This window comes from Mustela erminea, chromosome 8 (genome assembly GCF_009829155.1).
Source record: "Mustela erminea isolate mMusErm1 chromosome 8, mMusErm1.Pri, whole genome shotgun sequence".
In the NCBI taxonomy this organism is placed as follows: domain Eukaryota; kingdom Metazoa; phylum Chordata; class Mammalia; order Carnivora; family Mustelidae; genus Mustela; species Mustela erminea.
In genome coordinates, this window is record NC_045621.1 from 89,326,927 (window position 1) to 89,344,118 (window position 17,192).

A 17,192-nucleotide genomic window follows, 5' to 3' on the forward strand; every position below is an offset into this window, starting at 1 on the left:
GTGAGGCCTCTATAATGAGGTGCTTAGAACTTTATGCAGTACTGAGACCTCAGTAGAAGAGAGGGAGAAATTAACAATGAGGAAGAAAATGAGAGTTGAAACATGCCAAAGACATGTTGCTACTATTTCTAACTATTAATATAAAAAGATAGAATGGGACTCACTTAATCCTCTTATGTTTTTTTTTCCTATAACATATAGTCCTCTGCTCCCAGTACCAGTTATATAAACTAAACTATCACCCAATTTAGTTTCTTAATAAATCCTATGCTATCTTAAAACCATAGTATAAATTAATGGGTTTTGTTGGTTCACCTGAAAAACTTAATTGCCATTTTTATCATTATTTCTTTGGCAAAATATGATAGAAATATCAAACAGCTAACCTGTAGAAGAATTTATATGCAGGCAGTAAGTTTAGCTGCATTATAAATTGCTATTTTTAAAATATGCAATCTACCTTGGAGCAGTAGAAAAGATTAGTAAAAAAGGAATCATCAAAATTCCTTCTTCTTTTGTATGCTGTTTGATGTACTTGCCTAAGTCATGCAAACCTAAGTGATTTAGAGCCCTGCATTCATTCAAATCTACTAAATGCTGAATCCATGGTTCTACTCCAAGGTCAGGATTTTTCAGCCTCGACATTGTTCACATTTTCCACCAGATAATTCCTAGCTGGGAGGAGGGGAAGGCCTTTTCTTTGCATTGCAGGGAGTTTATTGGAATCTTTGACTACTAGTATGCCAGTACTATCTCCTGTCAACCAAAAATGTGTCCATACATTCCCAAAAGTCTCCTGGAGGGATGGGAGGTGGAGATCCACTGTTTTAAATAAGAAAGCCTTTTTGTGATTATAAATTTATCATAAAGATAAAAACTTTGATGTTTATTCATTCAAATCATACAAGTACTATAAATAGCAAGCAAATTAAGAGACTAGAAAAACACCTAAAGTCACTTTTTTAGAATAACTGAAAGTTCATTGGTTTTTTTAAGCACTGAATATAACATAATATTCCATGTTTGTTTTTATCCTTTTACAAAGAACTGTGCACAAATAAATGGAAAAAGTATTTGAGGCTTTTAGAATTTTTCTCATTGAAGTACAGATATTTTATGGAAAATCAGATAAGATTTTTTAGACATTTTATTTTCTACTCCATAAAAATAGAGTACAGTATAAAATTAATCCATTAAATATGTTATAATTTGATGGAAGTGCCTTCTAATATTGCTGGGATTTGGTGAAACTAAAGCAATCAGAACATCTTTCACTCATGTATTTTATTATATGTGTGTGCTTTGAGTAAGAAATTCATTCTAGTTCTTGAACATCGAATATTCAAATTACAATTTGAAGGCATTTGTCAAAAGTAAAATAGAATTGGGGATTAGTGTTTAATTGTAAGATCCTCCTGAAAATGCATTTCTTTAAAAATGTTAAATTATTTTCTAAAAGTAAAAGTATAATATAGATATTTTATTTTATTAGTAATTATTTTGTACCAATAAAGTTTATTAACAGGATGAATATTAGTTACTATAAAAAATGACTCCATGGGGGAAAGAAAAATCTTCCACTTATCTAATAAACTGGATCCTGGTATTCTCATTATAGCAGAATTTTATTATGTAAATAAATATGATACATATTTTATATTGCATCCATATTTGCATACATTTTATTTGAATTTAATGGATAAAATAATTGTTTGGGTTTAAAAGATTTATTTTTGCTGGTGAGAAATGTACTACAATTAAACATGGTTAGCATAAAATATGAAATTATCTTTAATGATATTGTTTTCTTCACAGAGCACTTATCAGTCTCATGTGGATGCATAATTAACATTTGGTTCTCCTATAAAATATTGTAATTATACATTATTTCGTCTCTTTACCTACAGCTATGATGTGCCTTAGAAGATTAACTCCCTTTTCAAATATTTAGATTCCTGATTCTTTAGAACATATCCCACAAACTTTAATGAGCATGCATATGAATCCAAATGTCTTTAGTCTAACACAGTAATAGATACCAGAGAAATTTTATGAAAAAATATGTTGTGTACTTAGTCATAGTTCCTGCCAACATGACACTGATATTCAAGCTCAGATATTGACAAATTAAGGCCCTTAGACTAAGTTCAGCTTCCTGCCTCCTTCATAACTAAAGTTTTATCTGAACATAGCCAAACCTTTTGATTCAAATATTGTTTTCGTTGACTTTGTGCTGCAACAGAAAAGTAGAATAGTTACTCTGAAGGGCATAAGGCTTGCAAAGGTGAAAATATTTACTATCTGGCCTTTTCCAGAAAAAAACAATAGAAAATGTCAATCTTTGATTTATCAGTATATACAGACATAAAGCATATGAATACAAGTCATGGATAATTAGAAAACAGGACAGTAAACAATCAATTGCTAAATGCCTTGTGTAGCCAATAATTAAAATAATATTAAGTGGTGGAAAAGATCATCATTCGCTACCTTCATTAGAAACTGTTCTGTGGAAGAAAAATGACAAGTTGATTCATAAAGAAAGGTTAAGACATTGATGATAAAGTTCTGTAGGAGTATACTAAGTGAAAGTGGAAAAGGACAAGCTCTAGATATTCAGAGAACAATGAGAAATTGATTTAAGCATGTGCATAATGTTTATGCAAAAGAAAAGCAGTCATAGAGGCTGGAAGATAGAGTAGTATCTTAGAAAGAGTGGTATGTTCTGAGCAGTACCCCACAGAGGACCAGTTACATGGCCACAGAGGTCATTCAAAGGTGATGAAATAAAACTATGTTGAAAGAGGAAAGGTTAAAATGCAGAGAAGGAAACACATATTAGGGAAAGTCTGGTAATGATAACTCATTAAATACGGTAGTGAAAAAAGTGGATAAAAGGCTCTGAAATTTAAGTTTTGTGAGTTTAGAAGGCTGAGAACATCTTTAACAAAAACAAATTGAGTGCATCAGGATAAAACAAAACAAGCAAACAAAAAACACATGGGGGTTAAAGAACAGAAAATAAACGATTCTGGCAAGTGTCAAAGAATCATGGGGGGGATGGTAGAAGGTAAGATGGAGACTTTGCCTTTTCAGCAAGGCAGCTGTATGGATTAAGTCTGTGTTTTAAAAGCCTAACTGTATGCATGGGGAGAAACTAGAAATCAAGAAATTACTTAGAAACTTAGAGTAGCAATCTAAGAGAGAAATGGAGAGAACCTAAATTGAGCCAGTGACCATAGAATTGGAGGGAATGGTGTACGTGATTAGAGTACAGATTCTTAAACCCCTTGGTATAAGAACTATGTCTTGTCTACTATTAAATTCAAGATTTTAAAAAGTGGGCAGAATAACTAGGTTCTTCATAAATATTTTTTCAATGCATAAATATAAAGAGGAAAATTACATGTATCTCTAAGTTTCTTTGGTCAACTTGAGTTTATTTTAATTATTTTAAGATTTTATTTATTTATTCATGAGAGAGAGGCAGAGGAAGACACAGGTTCCTGTGGAACAGGGATCCCACAGCCTGATGTGGGATTTGATTCTAGGACCCTGAGATCATGACCTGAGTTGAAGGTAGATGCCCAAATGATTGAGACCCCCTGGCAACTTCAGCTTAAGTTTAGATAATAGGAACCATCAGTACACTCAGTTTGCACAGCTCTAATAGCATTTCATCTGTTAGTTACAGCATTCCATTGACTGGTCAGCTTTTCCCAACTCCTGGATAAAATTTAAAGGGATAGCCTTGGTCTTATAGGAGCTCACAACCTCTGTATTGATATTGGATTCTGCCATAGTATTTCTTATAAAATAGTTAATTGTTTAATGTCAGGTATTGGCAAAACTTTTCTAAAAAGAGCCAGATTGTAAGTATTTTCGGGCTTGCTGGGCCATATGATCTCTGCTGAAACTGCTCAAATTTGCTCTTACTGTGTGAAAGCAGCCATAAACAATGTGGAAACTAATGAGCATGGCTATGTTATAATAAAACATTATTACCAAAGTAAGCAGTGAATTATATTTGGCTCTGGAGTCACCATTTACTAATGCCTGCTTTATATTAAAATACGAGTTTGTGAATCAAATTCCTTAATTTGGTAATTTGGTAATTTGGTGTCTATTTGCATGGTTCGAAAGAAACTAAAAATATTTAACAGTATTATTTCAAATTGAGAAAAGATAAATATTGAAAGTAAAGTCTTTTAGATTTTGCATACTCTGAAAGCACAAAATATTGTGAATATTACATTACAGTGTTATTAATACAGATGGGCTACAAACCAATGTGACTTTTTACTTTATTGTGCATATAGAAACAATATTTTATTTATTTTCTTTTTACTTTTAAAAATATTTTTTCATGATTATAGAATGTTGAGAAGAGCCAGTATGATTCTGGGCCAAAAATAGTGATGTTCAAAGTGAAATCCAACTACCTATGATTTAGCTGTCTTGGATTATACGTTTAATTTTTTTGAGAGGAATAGCATTTCCTATGTCCGTATTTTTTTTTGTATTAACTATATATTTTTTATTTTCTGTATTCTTTTTTATTTTTTAATTTTTTTAATTTTTTTTTTTTTTTTTACTAAACAGGTAATGTATTTTTATCCCCGGGGGTACAGGTCTGTGAATTGCCAGGTTTACACACTTCACAGCACTCACCATAGCACATACCCTCCCCAATGTCCACAACCCCACCCCCTTCCCTAACCTCCCTGCCCCCAGCAACCCTCAGTTTGTTTTGTGAGATTAAGAGTCACTTATGGTTTGTCTCCCTCCCAATCCCATCTTGTTTCATTTATTCTTCTCCTACCACATTAACACCCCATGTTGCGTCTCCACTTCCTCATATCAGGGGGATCATATGATAGTTGTCTTTCTCCGATTGACTTATTTCGCTAAGCATAATACCCTCTAGTTCCATCCACTTCATCACAAATGGCAAGATTTCATTTCTTTTGATGACTGCATAGTATTGCATTGTGTATATATACCATATATATACCACATCTTCTTTATCCATTCATCTATTGATAGACATCTAGGTTCTTTCCATAGTTTGGCTATTGTAGACATTGCTGCTATAAACATTTGAGTGCACGTGCCCCTTCGGATCACTACGTTTGTATCTTTAGGGTAAATACCCAGTAGTGCAATTACTGGGTCATAGGGTAGTTCTGTTTTCAACTTTTTTGAGGAACCTCTGTGCTGTTTTCCAGAGTGGTTCCACCAGCTTGCATTTCCACCAACAGTGTAGGAGGGTTCCCCTTTCTCTACATCCTCGCCAGAATCTGTCATTTCCTGACTTGTTAATTTTAGCTGTTCTGACTGTTGTGAGGTGGTATCTCATTGTGGGTTTGATTTGTATTTCCCTGATGCCGAGTGATGTGGAACACTTTTTCATGTGTCTGTTGGCCATCTGGATGTCTTCTTTGCAGAAATGTCTGTTCATGTCTTCTGCCCATTTCTTGATTGGATTATTTGTTCCTTGGATGTTGAGTTTGCTAAGTTCTTTATAGATTTTGGAAACTAGACCTTTATCTGATATGTCATTTGCAAATATCTTCTCCCATTTTGTCAGTTGTCTTTTGGTTTTGTTAACTGTTTCCTTTGCTGTGCAAAAGCTTTTGATCTTGATGAAATCCCGATAGTTCACTTTTGCCCTTGCTTCCCTTGCCTTTGGCGATGTTCCTAGGAAGAAGTTGTTGTGGCAGAGGTAGAAGAGGTTGCAGCCTGTGTTCTCCTCAAGGATTTTGATGGATTTCTTTCTCACATTGAGGTCCTTCATCCATTTTGAGTCTATTTTCATGTGTGGTGTAAGGAAATGGTCCAATTTCATTTCTCTGCATGTGGCTGTCCAATTTTCCAACACCATTTAATGAAGAGGCTGTCTTTTTTCCATTGGACATTCTTTCCTGCTTTGTCGAAGATTAGTTGACCATAAAGTTGAGGGGCTCCTTCTGGGCTCTCTATTCTGTTCCATTGATCTATGTGTCTGTTTTTGTGCCAGTATCATGAAGTCTTGATGATGACAGCTTTGTAATAGAACTTGAAGTCTGGAATTGTGATGCCACCAATTTTGGCTTTCTTTTTCAATATCCCTTTGGATATTTGAGGTCTTTTCTGGTTCCATATTAATTTTAGGATTATTTATTCCATTTCTTTGAAAAAAATGCATGGTATTTTGATAGGAATTGCATTAAATATGTAGATTGCTTTAGGTAGCATAGACATTTTCACAATATTTGTTCTTCCAATCCAGGAGCATGGAATATTTTTCCATTTTTTTGTGTCTTCCTCAATTTCTTTCATGAGTACTTTATAGTTTTCTGAGTATAGATTCTGTGCCTCTTTGGTTAGGTTTATTCCTAGGTATCTTATGGTTTGGGGTGCAATTGTAAATGAGATTGACTCCTTAATTTCTCTTTCTTCTGTCTTGTTGGTGTAGAGAAATGCAACTGATTTCTGTGCATTGATTTTATATCCTGACACTTTACTGAATTCCCCTACAAGTTCTAGCAGTTTTGGAGTGGAGTGTTTTGGGTTTTCCACATATAGTATCATATCATCTGCAAAGAGTGATAGTTTGACTTCTTCTTTGCCAATTTGAATGCCTTTAATTTCCTTTTGTTGTCTGGTTGCTGAGGCTAGGACTTCTAGTACTATGTTGAATAGCAGTAGTGATAATGGACATCCCTGCCATATTCCTGACCTTAGCAGAAAAGCTTTCCATTTTTCTCCATTGAGAATGATATTTACAGTGGGTTTTTCATAGATGGCTTTGATGATATTGAGGTATGTGCCCTCTATCCCTACACTTTGAAGAGTTTTGATCAGGAAGGGATGCTGTACTTTGTCAGATACTTTTTCAGCATCTACTGAGAGTATAATATGGTACTTGTTCTTTCTTTTATTAATGAGTCGTATCACATTGATTGATTTGTGGATGTTGAACCAACCTTGCAGCCCTGGAATAAATCCCACTTGGTCGTGGTGAATAATCCTTTTAATGTACTATTGGATCCTCTTGGCTAGTATTTTGGTGAGAATTTTCTCATCTGTGTTCATCAAGGATATTGGTCTATAGTTCTCTTTTTTGATGGGATCCTTGTCTGGTTTTGGGATCAAGGTGATGCTGACCTCATAAAATGAGTTTGGAAGTTTTCCTTCCATTTCTATTTTTTGGAACTGTTTCAGGAGTATAGGAATTATTTCTTCTTTAAATATTTGGTAGAATTCCCCTGGGAAGCTGTCTGGACTGGGCTTTTGTTTATTTGGAGAATTTTGATGACTGTTTCAATTTCCTTACTGGTTATGGGTCTGCTCAGGTTTTCTATTTCGTCCTGGTTCAGTTTTGGTAGTTTATATGTCTCTAGGAATGCATCCATTTCTTCTGGATTGTCAAATTTGTTGGCATAGATTTGCTCATAGTATGTTCTTATAATTGTCTGTATTTCTTTGGTGTTAGCTGTGATCTCTCCTCTTTCATTCATGATTTTATTTATTTGGGTCCTTTCTCTTTTCTTTTTGATAAGTCTGGCCAGGGGATTATCAATCTTATTAATTCTTTCAAAGAACCAACTCCTAGTTTTGTTGATTTGTTCTATTGTTTTTAGCTTTTATTTCATTGATTTCTGCTCTGATCTTTATGATTTCTCTTCTCCTGCTGGGTTAGGGTTTCTTTCTTCTTTCTCCAGCTCCTTTAGGTGTAGGGTTAGGTTGTGTACTTGAGACCTTTCTTGTTTCTTGATAAAGGCTTGTTCCACTATATATTTTCTTCTCAGGACCGCCTTTGTTGTGTCCCACAGATTTTGAACCATTGTGTTTTCATTACCATTTGTTTCCATGAATTTTTCCAATTCTTCTTTAATTTCCTGGTTGACCCATCCATTTTTTAGAAGAATGATGTTTAGTCTCCATGTATTTGGGTTCTTTCCAAATTTCTTCTTGTGATTGAGTTCTAGCTTCAGAGCATTGTGGTCTGAAAATATGTAGGGAATGATCCCATCCTTTGATACTGGTTGAGACCTGATTTAGGACCCAGCATGTAATCTATTCTGGAGAATGTTCCATGTGCACTACAGAAGAATGTGTATTCTGTTGCTTTGGGATGAAATGTTCTGAATATATCTGTGATGTCCATCTGGTCCAGTGTGTTGTTTAAGGCCTTTATTTCCTTGTTGATCTTTTGCTTGGATGATCTGTCCATTTCAGTGAGGGGAGTGTTAAAGTCCCCTACTATTATTGTATTATTGTTGATGCGTTTCTTCGATTTTGTTATTAATTGGTTTATATAGTTGGCTGCTCCCATGTTAGGGGCATAGATATTTAAAATTGTTAGATCTTCTTGTTGGACAGATCCTTTGAGTATGATATAGTGTCCTTCCTCATCTCTTATTATAGTCTTTGGCTTAAAATCTAATTGATCTGATATAAGGATTGCCACTCCTGCTTTCTTCTGATGTCCATTAGCATGGTAAATTCTTTTCTACCCTCTCACTTTAAATCTGGAGGTTTCTTTGGGTCTAAAATGAGTTTCTTGTAGGCAACATATTGATGGGTTTTGTTTTTTATCCATTCTGATTCCCCGTGTCTTTTGATTGGGGTATTTAGTCCATTAACATTCAGGGTAATCATTGAGAGATATGAATTTAGTGCCATTGTATTGCCTGTAAGGTGACTGTTACTGTATATTGTCTCTGTTCCTTTCTGATCTACTACTTTTAGGCTCTCTCTTTGCTTAGAGGACCCCTTTCAATATTTCCTGTAGAGCTGGTTTGGTGTTTGCAAATTCTTTCAGTTTTTGTTTGTCCCGGAAGCTTTTTATCTCTCCTTCTATTTTCAATGATAGCCTAGCTGGATATAGTATTCTTGGCTGCATGTTTTTCTCATTTAGTGCTCTGAATATATCATGCCAGTTCTTTCTGGCCTGCCAGGTCTCTGTGGATAAGTCTGCTGCCAACCTAATATTTTTGCCATTGTATGTTACAGACTTCTTTTCCCGGGCTGCTTTCAGGATTTTCTCTTTGTCACTAAGACTTGTAAATTTTACTATTAGGTGATGGGGTATGGACCTATTCTTGTTGATTTTGAGGGGGTTTCTCTGCACCTCCTGGATTTTGATGCTTGTTCCCTTTGCTATATTAGGGAAATTCTCTCCAATAATTCTCTTCAATATACCTTCTGCTCCCCTCTCTCTTTCGTCCTCTTCTTGAATCTCAATTATTCTAATCTTGTTCGTCTTATGGTATCACTTATCTCTCGAATTCTCCCCTCGTCGTCCAGTAGTTGTTTGTCCCTCTTTGCTCATCTTCTCTGTCATTTGTTCTTCTATATCACTAATTCTTTCTTCTGCCTCATTTATCCTAGCAGTAATAGTCTCCATTTTTTACTGCACCTCATTAATAGCTTTTTTAATTTCAACTTGGTTAGATTTTAGTTCTTTTATTTCTCCAGAGAAGGCTTTTATATCTCCCAAGAGGGTTTCTCTAATATCTTCCATGCCTTTTTTTGGGCCCGGCTAGAACCTTGAGAAGTATCATTCTGAACTTTAGATCTGACATATTAGCAAAGTCTGTATTGATGAGGTCCTTAGCCTTTGCTACTGCCTCTTGTTCTTTTTTTTGTGGTGAATTTTTCCGCCTTGTCATTTTGTCCAGATAAGAGTATATGAAGGAGCAATAAAATACTAAATGGGTGGCAAAGACCCCAGGAAAATATGCTTTAACCAAATCAGAAGAGACCCCAAATCGTGGGGGGGGGGGTGAAATGGGATAAAAAGAGGTTCAGAAAAAAAAAGAAACAATTAAAAAAATAAAACAAATAAAGAAAAATATAAAAAAGAAAAAATATATATATAAGATAAACTAGTTAAAGAAGAAAAGTGTAAAAGTTAAAAAAAAATTCAAGAGCAGAATAAGAATTTTTTGAATTTTCAATTCAAAACATTAAAAAAAAATTAAATTAACTGCAAGACTAAAGAATCATTGGGAGAAAGCCATGAGTTCCGTGCTTTGCTTTTTCCTCCTCTGGAATTCCGCTGCTCTCCTTGGTATTGAACCTGCACTCCTTGATAGGTCAACTTGGTCCTGGCTGGATTTCTTGTTGATCTTCTGGGGCTGGGGGGTGGGGGTACTGTTGTAGTGATTCTCAAGGGTGGAATTGCACCACCCTTACCAGGGGCTGGGCTGAGTAATCCACTCAGGCTTGCTTTGGGAGTTTTTGTTCCCTGAATGCTTTCAGTAGAGTTCCAGAGGATAGGAATGAAAATTGCGGCCTCCCAGTCTCCAGCCCAGAGGAGCTGTCAGCTCAGGGCCCCACTCCTCAGTGTGCCCTCAGAGAATAGCACCCAATCACTCCCGTCTCTCTAGCCTCTGGCCGCGCTCCCAGCTCACCCAGCCTGCGACCGTTTCAAGGTAACCCCAAGCGGAGAGCTCACTCCTCAGCTCTGTCTCTGTTCCTGGCTTCTCTGTTCTAATACCTGCAAGCTCTGTGACACTCAGACACTCCCGGTCCTTCTGTGACCCTGCGGGACCTGGGCCACACCGACCCCACATGGGCTTCCCCCAGGGTTAGCCTTTGGAGCGATGTACCTCAGTGGAACAGACTTTTAAAAGTCCTATTTAGTGCTCCATTGCTCCACCACTTGCCAGGAGCCGGCCCCTCCACCCACAGTCTATCTTCCCATTGCTTTGGATTCACTTCTCCACCAGTCCTACCTTTCAGAAAGTGGTTGATTTTCCATTTCTAGAATTGCTGTTCTTCTTCTCTTCAATCTCTCGTTGGATTTGTAGGTGTTTGCAATATTTAGATAAGCTATCTAGCTGATCTCCTGCTACCTGATGTAGTCTCAGCCTTGCATATTTCTCTTTGAATTGGTGTTTTTGTTTTCTGAGGAAATACTCAGAAGTGGAATTGCTGAATTTCATTAGTTCTGTTTTCAGGTTTTTGAGGAATATCCATAGGTTTCCATAGTGGCTTTACCAATTTACATTACCACCAACAGGATTTGAGTGTTCCCTTTTCTTCACATCCTCTCCAACAGATGTTACTTCTTATCTCTTTGACAAAAGCCATTTTAACAAGAGTGAGATGATAATCTCATTATGGCTTTGATTTGCATTTACCTGATAATTAATGATGTTGAACATCTTTTCATGTGCCTGTCAACCATCTCTATGTCTTCTTTGGAAAAATGTCTATTTAAATCCTCAGTCCATTTTTTAATGAGGTTGTTTCTTTTGTTATTTTTGAATTATGCGTTCTTTATGTACTTTGTATATTAGCTCCTATATATGAGCACATTTCTTCCATTTAGCACCTTGATTTGTGTTTTTTTGGTGATTTCTTTTACTGTGTAGAATATTTTAGGTTTGATGTAGGCCCATTTGGTTATTTTTGCTATTGTTTCCCTTGCCTTTGAAGTCAAACAAACAAACAAACAAAAATTACTAAGACTGATGTCCAGGAGCTAACCATATATGTTTTCTTCTGAGATTTTATGGTTTCAGGCTTTACATTCAAGTCTTTTATCAATTTTGAGTTAATTTTTGTGTGTGGTGTAAGATAGCAATCCAGTTTCATTCTTTCTCATGTGGTTGTCCAATTTTCCCAATTCCATTTATTGAAAAGACTGTCCTTTTCCTTTTGTGCATTTTTGATTCCTGTATCATAAATTAATTGAGCATATATGTGTGTTTATTTTAGGGTCTGTACTCAAGTACATTTATTTGAGCCCCTCTTTTTTTCTTGTTCAATCCAGGTAAAGATTTATTTATTCTTTCAAAGAAACTTTTAGTTTTCTTGAACATTTCTTTATTTATTTTATTTATTTCTCTATTAAATATATTTCTACTCTGATCTTTATTATTCCCTTCATTCTACTAATTTTGGGCATTATTTATTCTTTTTTTACTTCCTTTAGGTATACAGTTAGATTGTTGATGTGAGATTTTTTTGTATTTCTTCAGTTTAACTATTGCTAGAGACTTCCCTCATAAAACAGGTTTTGCTGCATCTCACAGATTTTGGCCTTTTGTATTTTAATTTTGATTCATCTCCAGGTTTGTTTTTTTTTTTTCTTTTCTTGAGTTTATCATTGAGCCATTGGCTATTTGGTAGCATGTTGTTTAATTTCTACATAATTTTGATTTTTATACTTTTCTTCCTGTAATTGATTTCTAGTTTTATACTGTTGTGGTCAGAAAAGATGCTTAATATGATTTCATTTTTTGTGAATTTGCTGAGACTTGTTCTGTGGTTTAACATCTTATCTATCCTGAAGAATGTTCCATGTGCTCTTGAGAAGAACATGTATTCTGCTTCTTTTGGATGGAATGTTCTATATATATCTGCATCTAGCTGGTTTAATGCGTCATTTAAGGCCAATATTTCCTTATTGATTTTCTGTCTGGATATCCATCCATTGATGTAAGTGGCACTTAAACATCCCCTATTATTATTGTATTGCTATTAGTTACTCTCTTTTAGTCTATTAATATTTGCTTTATATATTTAGGTACTCCTTTACTGGGTGTATAAATACCTACATAAATACTTACAAATGTTATATCTCCTTTTTGTACTGATCATTATGTAATGCCCTTGTCTTTCATATAGTTTGTTTTGAAGTTTATTTTGTCTGATATAAGTATAACCCCCAGCAGAACACTTTTTTCTTTTTTCTTTTTTTTTTTTAACTTTCCCTTTGCATGGAATATCTTTGGTCTGTGTGTGTCCTTATATCTGAAGTGAGTCTCTTGCAGGAAATATATGCATGGGTCTTGGGGTTTGTTTTTGTTTGTTTGTTTGTTTTGTTTTGGTTTTCACATTCAGGCACTCTGTGTCTTTTGATTAGAGATTTACTCCATTTACATTTAAATAATTATCGATAGGTATATACTTATTGACATTCTGTTGATTGTATTGTGGATATTTTTGTAGTTTGTCTTTGTTCCTTTTTTTCTTCTTTTGTTCTCCTCCCTGTGGTTTGATGATTTTCTCTATTGTTATGTTTAGATTTCTTTCTGTCTTTGGTGTATCTACTATAGATTGTTTATTTGTGGTTACTATGTGGTCCACAAATAGCACTAGATAGATAGATAGATAGAAAGATAGATAGAAATGCACACACGTACAGCTGGTCTATTTTGTTGATAGCATCTTACATCCAAACACATTAAAAAAAACTACATCTTTATTACCCTCCCCTACCATGTATTCTATTCTTGATGTCACATTTTACTTCTCTTTCTAATTCTTGAAAAATTATTTTGATTAATTAATTATTTTTAGAAGCACCCTAAACTAGTTAATTTTATTTGTCCAAGCGCTCATATTGCAAGCATTAAACCAAGTATGGTCTCTGATTCTGTGAGCCCAGATTCACATATTTGGGGAGATAAAAGCAAACCATGACCCATGTATATGGATGAAAAACCAAGTTAATCACATTGTAGTTTTAAATTTCTACAGCCTAGAAGCCACAAGTCACAGATCTTTAAGGTCTTTCTGGATGTCCCACAACATATCTGCACTTTTATTGAGCTAGGCAACCTCATCATCCTTCAGCTTTTGGTTGTTCACACTGGTTAAGCCCTGAGCGTTCAGGATACACATAAGGTTCAGGAAGATGTCATTCTCAATACCACATATCCCCTTCACCATTGTGGACACTGGATAATTCTGGGTAGATTTTTCAACGTGGGTTCAATGAGATCAGACACACTTAATCAAGTAGCCCAGTTGGTATATCCTTTTAGCTGGATGACTTCATAGACACTTTCCACAACCATCCTATGTACATCTAATGTACTTCCTTCCAATTTTCACTGTCGTTTTATGTTCCCATTTCTGGATTCAGTTCCTGAAGAGAAACACCTGACACATTCACTCTACTCCACACAGCCACACCTGAATCACCCTATTCTCCCAAAATCCATCCATGGAAGCTCCTGGGATGAATGTCAAAATTTTCAGCCATAAGATAGAGAAATCTAGCAGAATCTAGATTACATCACTTCCAATCACACAGTGCTTGGGTAGTCTACTTAGTTTCCAAGTAACATATGTGAGACTATCCACTAGGTTGGAAACCACAATTATACAATCAGGACTGTACTTGACTATCTGAAGAATAATGAATTTGAAGACATAACATTCCTCTGCTCCAGATTTAGCTGTCTCTCTCTGTCCTGCTGGTGGACTCCCACAGTCACCACCACAATCTTAGAATTGGCAGTCACAGAATCATCTTTATCTGCCACAATTTTAGGTGTCTGAAGAAATAAGCTCCCATGTTGCAGATCCATCATTTCTTCTTTATCTTCAAAAATATCCACAAAGACAAGTTCAGCCAGGGACTTTCCCAGAATGCTGAAAGCACATGCCATACCAACTTGTCTAATTCCCATTACAATGATCTTATTGTTTGGGATGGTTGCCTCTTCTTTTGTAACTGGTGCAATCAGTTTCTCCTTAAGAGTTGTCATTGTGCCCAGAGAGAATCAGCTGGGAGAGCCATGCAAAGACCATATTTTACATCTTTTTATTTTGTGTACTCCTTATCTAATTATTACAGCTATAATTAATTTTAGTATGTTTGTCTTTTAGCCTTCATGTTAGCTTTACAAATTGTGAATCCATTATCTTTATGACATATTATATTTATTAATGAGATTTTTACTTTCAGATGTTTGCTTGTTATTAGTTATTCCTTTTTCTTTTTATCTTAAAGAAGTCTCTTTAACATTTCTTTTAAGGCCACTTAGTGGTAATGAATTCCTTTGCATTTTGCTTATCTGGGAAACTCTACCTCTCTTTCAATTCCAAATAATATTAAAGTATTTTTTCTGGATAAAGTATTTTTGTATGGAAGTTTTGCTTTGCTTTGCTTTGTTTTGTTTTGTTTTTACTTTCAGCCCTCTGAACATGTCATCCCACTCCCACGTGGCCTATAAACATTCTGTTGATAAATCTGCTGATAGCCTTAAGGTTCCCCTATATGTAAGAATTTGTTTTCCTCTTGCTGCTATTAATATTCTCTCTTCACCTTTAACTATTGACATTTTAATTCTACTGTATCTTGGTCTGGATCCCTTTTTATTTATTTTATGTGGAACTCTCTGTGCTTCCTGGAATAGGATGTCTAATCCCCCCCTTTATTTTTCCTAGATTATGGAAGTTTTCAAGCATACTTTATTTTTTTTTAATTTTTATTGTAATTCTAGATATTTAACATACAGTGTAATTAATTTCAGGTGTAAAACCTAGCTATTCATCACTCACATATGATACCCAGTGATCATCACAAGTGCCATCTTTAATACTTCACCATCCCACTACCCACCTCCCCTCTAGTAACCATCAGTTTATTCTCTATAAGTGAGAGTCTGTTTTCTTGTTTGCCTCCCTTTTTTGCCTCCATATTCATCTGTTTTCTTTCTTAATTTCCACATATGAGTGAAATCATATGGTACTTGTCTTTCTTTGTCTGACTTCTTTTACTTAGCATAATACTCTCTAGCTCTATCCATATCGTTGCAAATGGCAAAATTTCACTCTTTCTATGGCTGAAGTTATATTTCATGTATGTATATGCAGCATTTGATGAAATTTATTCATCAGTCAATGGGCATTTGGGCTCTTGTTGATTATGTTGCTAAAAACATCGAGGTGCATGTATCCCTTCAAATCAATATTTTAGTATCCTTTGTGTAAATACCTAGAAGTGCAAATGCTGAATTGTAGAGTAGCTCTAGTTTTAACTTTTTGAGGAAACTCCATCCTGTTTTCCAGAGTGGTTGTTACAGTTTGCATTCTCACCAACAGTGTAAGATGGTTCCCTTTTCTCCGCATCCTTGCCAACACCTGCTGTTTCTTGTATTGTTGATTTTAACCATTTTGACAGGTGTGAAGTGCTATCTCATTGTAGTTTTGATTTGTGTTTCCCTAATGATCAGTGATGTTGAGTGTCTTTTCACGTGTCTGTTAGCCATCTGTCTGTCTTCTTTGGAAAAATGTCTGTTCATGTTTTCTGCCTATTTTTTTATCTGGATTATTTGTGGGTTGTTTTGTTTTGTTTTGTTTTTTGTGTTTTTTTTTATATATATACCAATCCTTTGTTGGATATATCATTTACAAATATCATCTCCCATTCAGAAGGTTGCCTTTTAGTTTTGTTAATTATTTCCTTCCCTGTGCAGAAGCTTTTATTTTAATGAAGTCCAATAGTTTATTTTTGCTTTTATTTCCCTTGCCTCTGGAAACATATCTCAAAAGAAGCTGCTATGGTCAATGTCAAAGAGGTTACTCCCTGTGTTCTCTTGGATTTTTGTGGTTTCCTGTCTCATGTTTAGATCTTTCAACTGTTTTCCATTTATTTTTGTGTATGATATAAAAAAGCAGTCGAGTTTCATTCTTTTGCCTTTTGCTGTCCAGTTTTCCCAACACCAATTGTTGAAGAGACTGTCTTTTTCCCATTGGATATTCTTTCCTGCTTTGTCAAAGTTTGTTTATCAAATAGTTGTGGGTCCATTTCTGGATTTTCTACTCTATTCCATTGATATATGACTGTTTTTGTGTTAGCACCATACTGTCTTAATCAGTCACTATTTCTTTAAATAAATTATCTACCACGGTTCTCTCTTTCTTCTCCATCTGGGATTCCTATAATGCTTGTTATTCTGTGTGATATTATCCAACAAGTTTCTTAATCTACCTTCACTTTTGTTGTTATTATTTTGTTTTTGTTTTTGTTTTTGTTATTTCCTGTTTGCTCCACTGATTGGATGATTTCCACTGTCTTGTCTTCCATGTTGCTGATCCATTCTTCTCCTTAGTCTAGTTTGCTGCTGAACCCCTCCATTGTGTTTTACATTTCAGCTATTATAATATATTGTATTATAGTCTTTTGACTTCTTTTTGGTACTTTCTTATGTTTTCTTCCCCTTTGTTGAAGTTCTGACTGTGTTCATCCATTCTTTTCCAGAGTTCGGTGAATATCTTTATGAACATTGAACTCTTACCTGGTAGATTATTTACCTCTGCATTATTAAGGTTTTCTTCTGAGGCTTTGTCTTATTCTTTCATTTGGAACTTATTCCTCTGTCTCTTCATTTTGTTTGACTCTCTGTTTTTGTTTTTATGCATTAGGTAAAATAGCTACCTCTCTCAGTCTTGAAGCA

The 17,192-nt window shown here is 35.1% G+C and overlaps 1 protein-coding gene and 1 pseudogene across 4 annotated transcripts in view; one reads left to right on the forward strand and one right to left on the reverse strand.

Annotated features, from left to right (window-relative positions):
- LRP1B (LDL receptor related protein 1B) overlaps positions 1–17,192 on the forward strand; it is a 1,969,831-nt gene that overhangs the window by 1,343,421 nt on the left and 609,218 nt on the right. The gene's annotated exons all lie outside the window — the stretch shown is intronic.
- LOC116597913 lies at positions 13,814–14,498 on the reverse strand (annotated as a pseudogene).